We start from the raw sequence: 10,000 nt of genomic DNA on the forward strand, positions 1-10,000 counted from the left end.
ACAAAAATGATAATCGTAAGTTATGATTTGTAGCGGAAAGCTATTTGTAGGCAGGCATTTGCTCCGCCGGAAAGTCATCACTCGTTCTGAGCCTGTTTCCTTCTTTTTCAGTTCATATATTTTTAGCTCTGTCTGTCGATCTATCTGTACTTGCATCTTCATCTGCGTGCACACACACGCACATGTACGTCTCTTCAAGTATGTTTTTATTTTCTTCTGACGTTTTCCGCGTCCCAGCGACCCCCCCCCCCCCGCACCCAGGGTCAGGAGGAGGGGAAAGCGAGCCGTGCTGAGGCGCAGGCGAGAAAAGGGGAAACTCCGGCAGCGCGGACGCCTCCCCCGAAGTGTAAACCTTCCTCGAAGGGCCTCTCAGACGGGGACGCTTGCTTTCTTATTGCAGGACAGCCCTTGCAGGATCCTCGGTGCTCGTTGCTCTCGCAGAAACGGGCTTCAGCTAAGCTTACTCGGCTCGCCGGTCCCGCCTCCCTCCTCGCAAGATATATTGTATGGATGCTCGTCCTCGCCTGTTATTTGTTTTGCTTTTCTCTTTCTCTTTCTCTTTCTTTCGTTCTTTCGTAAACACACACACACGCGCGCACACACACACACGGACACGGACACGGACATCCACGCACCCCCCCGCCCCAAACACACACGCGGACGTACGCACACACTCACGTATACACAGACAAACAAACAGATACACGCAATCAGTTCTATTACTTTTGCTTTTTAGAGAGGAAAAATTGGTCATCCACTCCCTCTGACCATGATACCTAATTGGATCTGGGATTATTGGTCCAATACCAGCATGCTCCTCCTCCCTGTCCCCTCTTCGGTTCTTCCATTTTTTTCCCTCTTTCCACCTCCCTTTTTTCCCCTTTCGCTTTCCGTGCATTTTTACGTTTTGTCTCCCCCCAACCCCCACTTTAAAACTAACCAACAGTTTTTATTTATTTTATTTTATTTGTTTGTGTGTGTGTGTGTGTGTGTGTGTGTGTGTGTGTGTGTGTGTGTGTGTGTGTGTGTGTGTGTGTGTATCCGAGTTGTATCGCCATCATCTCATTTCCTCGTGGATTTCCTCTTGCTTTCTCGATGTTTATCTCTCTTTATCTCCTTCTCTCAGTGTGTATATGTATTTATGTATACATGTGTGGATATGTGTGTGCCTGTGTTTGTGTGTCTATCGGTGTGGAAGTGGAAGTGTTAGCGAGAACAGGTGTGCTGAGATATATATATGCAAATGTGTGTATTTCTCTATGTCTGTAGGCGCGAGACATACACGAGTAAGTGTAAATAAGTGCGGATCGTTGTATACGTGCGCGATCGTATTCGTGGGCGTGGAAAGGGTAGAGGCACAGCAAATAGGCCTGTTTGTCCGTTGTCAGAGAAGGGCTGGCTATGAGAGGATAGAAAAGGGTGGGGATGGGCAGGTCTCTTTTGAATTCATGATGATTTAATTTGATTTGATTTAATTCTGTCTCCCTCCCTATTCCTCTTCCCCCCTCCTCCCCTTCCCTCTTCCTTCCCTTCCTCCCCCCCTTCCCATCCTTTCCCATCTTCCCACCCCCTTCCCCTTCCCATCACTCCCTCTTCCCTTTCCATCACTCCCCCTTCCCCTTTCCTCCCCCTCCACCTTCCCCCCTTCCCATCCCTTCCCCCTTCCTCCCTACCTCCCCCTTCCCCCTTCCTCCTTCCCCTTTCCTACCCCCCCTCCCCCTTCCCTTCCGGTCCGAACATTCGAAAGAAACTCTCCATTGCTCATTATGGCATTCGGGTCACACACGTCGATTTCGGTGTCCATTACTGCATATTAAGCTTTTGGAATATTATTATTTTAGCGTCCATTACACCGCATATAAAACTGGCGCTGAGCGTGTCGTTTCATTACGCTCACGTGAGAGTTTTTTTTCCCTCCCCTCTCCTTTTCGTATTTCTCTTTCTCTCTCTCTCTCTCTCTCTCTCTATCAGTCTCTTCTCTCTCTCTCTCTCTCTCTCTCTCTCTCTCTCTCTCTCTCTCTCTCTCTCTCTCTCTCTCTCTCTCTCTCTCTCTCTCTCTCTCTCTCTCTCTCTCTCTTTCTCTCTTCTCTCTCTTTCTCTCTCTCTCTCTCTCTCTCTCTCTCTCTCTCTCTCTCTCTCTCTCTCTCTCTCTCTCTCTCTCTCTCTCTCTCTCTCTCTCTCTCTCTCTCTCTTTCTCTTCTCTCTCTTTCTCTCTTTCTCTCTCTTTCTCTCTTTCTCTCTCTCTCTCTCTCTCCCTCTCTCTCTCTCTCTCTCTCTCTCTCTCTCTCTCTCTCTCTCTCTCTCTCTCTCTCTCTCTCTCTCTCTCTCTCTCTCTCTCTCTCTCTTAAGGGGGAATAGAGAGATGATAAAAAGGTAACAGAGAATATAAGAGATAAAAAAGAGAGTAAGAGAAAGAGAGAGAAACAGGTAGAAAATAATTGAAAATTATTCGCTATTTACTCTTCCTTTCCCGCGTCCATATTTCACACCCTTTGGCTTCGTTTCGGCGGGTTGCGTCCCAAGTTTAGCGAAACATTGTGACACGCGGCCATGGAAGGGTGGTTTTAGTAGCGTCCACGATCGAGAGGGCACGGCGGGCGGGCGGGCGGGCGGGCGGGCGGGCGGCACTCTCCCCGGCGATCGTGTGTGATATTTCATAAAGGTTAATCCAATTTGTGAGCGAACATTAGCGTGTTAGTGGAGGGCCCTGTGTGTGTGAGAGGGAGGGAGGGAGGGAGGGAGGGAAGGAGAGGGGTGTATGTGTGTATGTTTGTGTGATTGTTTGGTTTCTATTTGTTTGTGGATGAATGTGTTTGGGTGAGGGAGATGGGGGTGTTTGTGTGTGTTTGTTTTGTTTGAGTGGATGAATGAGTATATATGTGTTGGCTGTGTGTATGTGTGTATGTGCTGGAAGGATTATGTGTAGGTATGTATGTGTGCCCTGCCTCATGTTACGTCAGCGTGCGTGTTCACTGGAATGAAGTGGAAGCGTGTAGTAGGGCGGGTGTTGCCAATTTACCAATAACAGGAGTGTTTAGATTTTATTTTTGGCGGGCAACAGTGCGAGAAGCTGAGGTCTTGCAGTGAGACCAGATTTTTCTTTTTCTTTTTATCCGATTGCCTTTCCTTTCCCTCCTGGGCCGAATAGTCCTTGCAGTCTGTCCCTCTAGCCTGTCTAACAATTGGTCTGAGTAGGTACCAGCCTTCGAATGAGTTTATAATTATTGTTTTGTTTATTTGTTGTCTTTATATTCCATATGTTTTGTTTTATTAATTTTCCTTTTTTTTCATTTGGATTATCCCCGTCTTGATCTGTTTTTAGTGTTCCTGGTATCTTTCTCTTCACTCGTCTTTTTGTAATCTTGTTTTGCATTTGCAATTCTCGCGTTGAATTGTTTCGTTAGTTTTTTTTATCCCCTCTCACAATGCATAATTTCTTACATTTTTGTTTTTTGTCTGTTCTTCCGTTTCTTTCAGTTCCTCCTCTATATATTTTTTTTCTTCTCTTCCTTCTCCTAGTCTAAAATCTTCACATATATTAGCTTATAAAACAAAAGCAAAAAAGTAGATGCATGTACATTAATTATCTGTTTTTTTTTGTTAATCTGTTTGGTCCTTACTCTAGCTCTGACTCCCCTCCCTACACACACACACACACTCACTCACTCACTCACTCACTCACTCACTCACTCACTCACTCACTCACTCACTCACTCACTCACTCACTCACTCACTCACACTCTCTCTCTCTCTCTCTCTCTCTCTCTCTCTCTCTCTCTCTCTATCTCTCTCTCTCTCTCTCTCTCTCTCTCTCTCTCTTTCTCTCTCTCTCTCTCTCTTTCTCTCTCTCTTTCTCTCTCTCTCTCTCTCGTCTCTCTCTCTCTCTCTCTCTCTCTCTCTCTCTCTCTCTCCTTCTCTCCTCTCTCTCTCCTCTCTCCCCTTCTCTCTCCTTCTCTTTCCTTGACTCTCTCCCTTTCTCTCTCCTTCTCTCTCCTTCTCTCTCCCTTCTCTCTCCTCTCTCCTCTCTCCTCTCTCACTCTCTCCTCTCTCCTCTCTCCTTCTCTCTTCTCTCTCTCTCTCTCTCCTTCTCTCTTTCCCCTCCTCCCTTCTCTCTCTCCGTCTCTCTTTCTCTCTCCTCCCTTCTCTCACTCTCTCCTTTTCTTTCTCCCTCCTCCACTCCTATCCCTTCCTCCCTCCTTCCCTCCCTTCTTTCTCTCGTCTCCCGTTTTCTTCTGCTCCTCACGCTCTCTCTCTCCCTCCGCCCTTCTCCCTCTTCCTCTCTGTTTCTCACCTTCTCCTCCCTCAGCCTAAGATCTGCCACCCTCCCTCCCTTTACCCCTCCCCCCACCCCCCTCCATTGATCGTTGTGAGGGTCGTGGTCGGAGTTGCCTCACGCTGCACCGATCAATAGCCAGGGCATCCCACTCCGGCGGGCGGTCTCTGCCCCTGTCTGCTTGCCTGCCTGCCTGCTTGCCTGCTGGGTTGTCGTGGGTGGGGTGTGGGGTATGTGTCGGGGTTGGGGTGGGGAGGGGGTTTGTTTGTGGGGGGGGGGTATGTGTGTGCCTGTGTGTGTGTGTGTGTATGTATATATGTATGTATGTATGTATGTATGTATGTATGTACGTACGTACGTGTGTACCCATCACGTGCTTGTGTGACGTTGGTTAAGGAGGGAGGGGAGAGGAGAGGTAGGAGAGGGGGTGGGAGATGCACCTGCTGTGACTCTCTCTGTTCTCTATTAGCGGGGTCGCAGAGGTGAAAATTCATTTGTTTGTTTATTTGTATATATATATTTTTTTTCATGGAACAATCTGCGCGCGTATGTGTTGAATGGATTTATCAAAAGTGAAAATGGCCTTTTTTGAAATCGTTCGAAATACTTTTGGTCACAAGAGCACCTTTCATGACCCTGTGGATTACCAGTGTCCTCACCCGGGTGAGTGACCCCGTATCGCGTGTTAGCAGTTTCTGCGGGGGGTTAAGGGGAGGGTTAGAGGGAAGGGGGGCGGGGGGGAGGGGGTCCGAGAGGAGGGGGGGTCAGAGGGGAGGGTGCAGGCAGAGGGGGAATGAGAAATTGACGTGTAAGGTCACAAGACTTGGAAGATTTTTTTTTTCTCTCTCTCTTTTTTGTGTGTGTTTCCGGAATGTCTCTGGAGCATTTTATTTTTTCTCTTCTTTTCTGTAACAGTTTATGGTCCTCCTCACCTGGAGCGAGTTCTGCAATCGAAGGGAAGTAATTGGAGATTTATCCCTCCTTCAGTTCCTTTTTTTTTCTTTCTATTTTTACATTTCGTTTTTATTATTTTTATTATAAGTTGAAAATCTCTTCTGCATCTGAACATAATTTGCTGGATTTCTGCCGGACCAACGCGGGCGAAGTTTTTTTTGTGTGGAGGGGAGGCATTTACATCCGGGGAAGAAAAAGGGGCGCAAGCACGTGAATAATTTAATTTAAGTTGCGGTGTGGGGGGCGGGGGGGAGCGGGGGGTGGGGCTCTTGTGTCCTGAATTGCGTTCTGGAATTGCCACGCGCTGCTGATTGGAGGATGCGAGAGCCTGCGTTTTGGGAATCGTTTGGGAATCACGCGCGGGAATGATCACGTGACCCCCTCAGTTATTTATTTTTATTTATTTATTATTTTTTTCTTTCTTTCTTTCTTTTCTTTTCTTTTTCGCGGAGTTCCTCTGTTTACCTTTCTCTCCATACCCCTTTCGCTATTGGGGCTATTTTGTGTTCATCCTACCCCCTGCCTCATCCCCTCTTTGGATTTATCCTAGGCCTTTCTCTTCAGTGCTCGATTAGGATTCCTCCTCCTCCTCCTCCTCCGCCCCGCGCCACCGGTCTTCCCTTCCACTTCACTCTGTACTCGCCCTAGTATCCGTCACCAACATCACCATCACCACCTCCACCATCACCACCTCCATCATCATCATCATCGTAATCATCATCATAATCAAAATCATCAAAATCATCAAAATTATCATAATCATCATCATCAAAATCAGCACCATCGCTACCCTCACTACCACCACAAACACCACTACCACTACCACCATCACCATCACCATCCACCACAATCACCACCATCATCACTTTAACCACGCTATATTTTTCTCTCGATCTTCTCTTTCCCACAATTATCACTCCCCCATTACCACCACTGTCCCCTCCACTCTCCCTGTGTGGTAGGGGGGTTGGGTAGTGGAGGTGTCAGTACTGTAGCCTTTTTTTCTTATTTTTTCTTTTTCTTCTTCTTTCCGTGTCTTGGCTTCGTTTGTCGTACCTTGGACGCTTTGAGCTTCAACGCGACTATGGTGTTTAAGATGATATTTCATGCTTGACTTTGCTCGACTTCCCTGTAAGTACGACTCTCTGCCAGGTGTTGCTTAACTTTGAGTTCGCGTTCTCTTTTTTTTTTGTCGTCGTCGTAGTTGTTGGTGTTTCTGTTATCGTTTTTGTCGTTGTTGTTGTTGTCGTCTTTGTCGTCGTCGTTGTATTTGTTGTGGTTATTGTTGTATTTGTTGCCGTCGTTGTAGTTGTTGTTATTGTTGTTATTGTTATAGTTGTTATTGTTGCAGATGTTGTTTTAGTTTGAGGTTAGAGTTGCTCCGATAGTCCATTTTTGTTTATGATCAGATCAGAGTAAAGATTCTCAAAGTGTGTTTCTCTCGTAAAGAAGTCAAACTTTCTGTATTGTGTTGAGATTGTCATTCCCGTTGCGTAATAAACGGGGCGAGTAGACGGAAGACTGAATAGCACTCCAATCAGTTCTCTCGTATTTTGCAACGGACTCTCGCACGGACTCCATAAGTTGCAGAATTTGCAACTGGAGAAGTTTCAAAGTATTCGGGACGATTTTAATCAGAAGTCGATCGGAAACGTAGCTTTGTCCTGTTGCTTAATACCTATTCAACCTGGAGAAACTCCCCCCTTCCTATTATTCTCCCATCTCCCCCTAGCCTCTCCCTACACCCCTGGTCCCTCCCTCTCCCATGCCCCTCACTCTACACACCCTGGACCCCCTGGCCCTTCACTCTACTTCCCCTGGCCCCTCCCTCTACGCCCCTGGCCCCTCCCTCTACTTCCCACCCCCTCCCTCTCCCCTCCCCCCTTGGCTCCTCCCCCCTTGGCCCCCTTGGCCCCCTGGCCCCTCCCCCCCCCTATTTTCTCTTACCCCAGTAGACGTCAGAAGCAGCGCCCGCAGGTGGTCAAGTGCGCACCGGGGAACCAACCACTCGATCGCAACCACCGGGGCGCCCACTGGTGACATGCACGCGGCCCCTTTCTTTTTATTGCAGCTCGCCAAAGCTCCTCGCTGGCGGGTGGGGTGGTGGTGGGTAGGTGGTTAACGGAGAGCTGCGGGAGGGAGAAGAGGAGGGAGGGAAGGGTTGAAGGGTAGTAGGTGTAGTATGGGTCAGGAGGGTGGAGGAAGGAGGAAGAAGAAGAGGGTCTCTGGGAGTGTGTTGCAGTCCGGTTCCGACGTTTATATGCTTTACCTTGCCTCTATTTTTTTTTTGTTTTGTTTTATACTTTTTCTTTTTTTTTCCATTTTCTTTTTGCTTTAGTTGAAGGGTGTTACAGGCGGACGCATTCGAGTCGCGGTCCATTTAGTCTTGCTGGAGCGGCGGGGATGCGGTGCCGAACGCGGGTGTGATGTCGAGTGGATGGCACTACGGCGGCACTCGCGATGACATGGCGATGGATTCGGATTGTAGGTGTGGTTGTTTTTCTCTCTCTTATTTTCTTCACTGGAGAAAATTGGTCGGTATTCTGCCTGCATTCCTTCCGTGTATTTTTTTTCGTTTTTTTATTAGATGGTTCAATATCGTTTGTTGTTGTGGCAGTTTTTTTTCTTTGCTGGTAAACTGAAGGTGTTGTTTGTTTGTGTGGTTGAAAGCGATGTTCATTGGAATGTTTGAGTTTTGAGATTTTATGTTCTGTCTGTTTATGATGAAGAGGTCAGCAGATAGATGTGTATCGACATGGAGAGAGATATAGATAGAGAGATAAAGAGAAAGTGCCCATACAGACGGGCACGTACCCCTACCAGTACTTCTGTCAAATCCAACGCCAAACTCTCACACAAGAACTCGCACTCCTTGAGCCTAACTGGAAGCCACCCGCGCCATGCTTGTATCCCCCGTGGCGAACGGACGCCGCATCTCAATCCTTCGCGCATTCGCTACGCATGTGTTTTCCCGGACGAAGGCATTTTTCAACGGCGCCCAAGGAACCGCACGCTCAGGAGAGGCGCACTTAATTTGGTCGAGGCAGCGCTGATGCATATTTTCAATTGGTATGTCAGCGCCAGGGCCTCGCATATATTTCACCTCGCGCGCAACAGGGCTCGCACCAGGGCCTCGGCGGTCTTGGTTCCGGTCTTCTGGCGTGAGTCGGCGCATGAGAAATGTTCGAGCATGACTGCCCGCTTACGTGCATGGGCACGAGCACGCAGCATGCACACGTGCACATTCGCTTCCGTTCAAATTTACATTGCCTACACAGGCATAATTAGGTTGGTACGCGGGTTGCACATACGTTTATATGCACAAACGCAAATGCAAGCACAAACGCGCACACGTACTTTATTTCGCAATCATGCATGCATACACCATTCGTAATAATACAAACGGTATATCGTGTTTACATGCAGCCGCCTGCACGCATATGAAATGATTCGCACGCACGCCCAAACACACAGAGCGAGGACGGGTAATATGGCGAAGATTCCGTGGCGAGAGAAGCGCGGAAACCCGAGCGAGGAGAATTAAAGGATATCATCTGATTATTCAGATTTATGGTAACTGGTAACTCTACACGACGCTCCGAGTTGCCTATTACTGTATTGACAACGGAGTAGGTTGGGTCGGAGGGAGGGAGCAAAGTGATGGAAGGAAGGAGTGGGAAGGAAAGAGAAGGAAGATGAAGAGACCAAACGAAACGTTGATACAATTGTGGATATTAAAAGATAAGATGGAGGAAAATTGCATGACCAAACGGAAGATGATAAATTAAAGGACGACAGTAAGAAGCCAAGAAGAGGGGAAGCGTAGGAAAAAATAAAAGAAATAAGAAAAGAGGCCAAAAATGAGGAAACTGAAAGAAGAGGGAAAAGAAGCAAGGCACGAAACGATAAAAAAGAAATGAGGAAACGAGAAGAGGAGAAAAGAAGAACCATGGAAAACGAAGGAAGGACAAATACGAAGACAATAACGAGGAAACGCGAGGAAGAAATGAAAAAAAGGCGAAATGAGACGGTGTTTGAGGGACGGCGTTGAAAGTAAGCAAAAGATGTGGCAAGTAGCAGGTTCAAGAGGGGGAAGGCAGGGTGGCAGAAACACGGGCTAATTGATGGCGGAAGAGGGGAGGCGTGTCTAGGTGAAAGGAGCGGAAAAGGGGGGAAGGGGAGGAGAAAGAAGAGAAAGGGGAGGAGGTGGAAAGGTAAGAGGGTGAGGAAAAAGAATGGGAGGAGAAGGGTGAAATGAAAGAGGAGGGGGCGAAGGAAGAGGTGAAGCAAAAAGAAAAAGAGAAGAAGGAGAGAAAAAAAGAAAGAGATAAGAAAGGAGAAAGGAGAGGTCTTGGAAGCTTATTAAAAGATGTCGTTTCCCGGATGATGTCCTTTTTAGCGGTGGTTGTCGCGTTTGTTTGTGACTTCGGAATGGCAGCTGAGTGTCCTGTGTCTGGGAATTGTTGTTCGACCTCGCCAGCTGTTGCGTCGCTTCCCGGAGGTAGGGAGGAGACTGCTTGGGCGTGCGTCGGGAAGGGAAGGAGGTGAGGGGAGAGGGAGGGAAAGGCGTGAAAGGAGAGGGAGGGAAGGCAGTGAAGGGAAAGGGAGGGAAAGTGATAAGGGGAGAGGGAAGGAAAGGCTTGAAAGCAGAGGGAGGGAACTAGGTGAGGGGAGAGGGAGAGAAAGGCTTGAAAGGAGGAGGAGGAAAGAAGGGGTAGGAGGAAGAGGTGAAGGGAGGAGAGGGAGGGAAAGAAGGTGAAGGGAGAGGGAGGG

General features: G+C 48.0%; 1 protein-coding gene across 1 annotated transcript in view; it reads left to right on the forward strand.

The window, feature by feature from the left end:
* The window catches only part of Lar (tyrosine-protein phosphatase Lar), a gene marked incomplete in the record, with an annotated part of 1,013,982 nt that overhangs the window by 153,252 nt on the left and 850,730 nt on the right, over nucleotides 1-10,000 (forward strand).

The sequence above is a fragment of the Penaeus vannamei genome, chromosome 21 (genome assembly GCF_042767895.1).
Source record: "Penaeus vannamei isolate JL-2024 chromosome 21, ASM4276789v1, whole genome shotgun sequence".
NCBI classification, from domain to species: domain Eukaryota; kingdom Metazoa; phylum Arthropoda; class Malacostraca; order Decapoda; family Penaeidae; genus Penaeus; species Penaeus vannamei.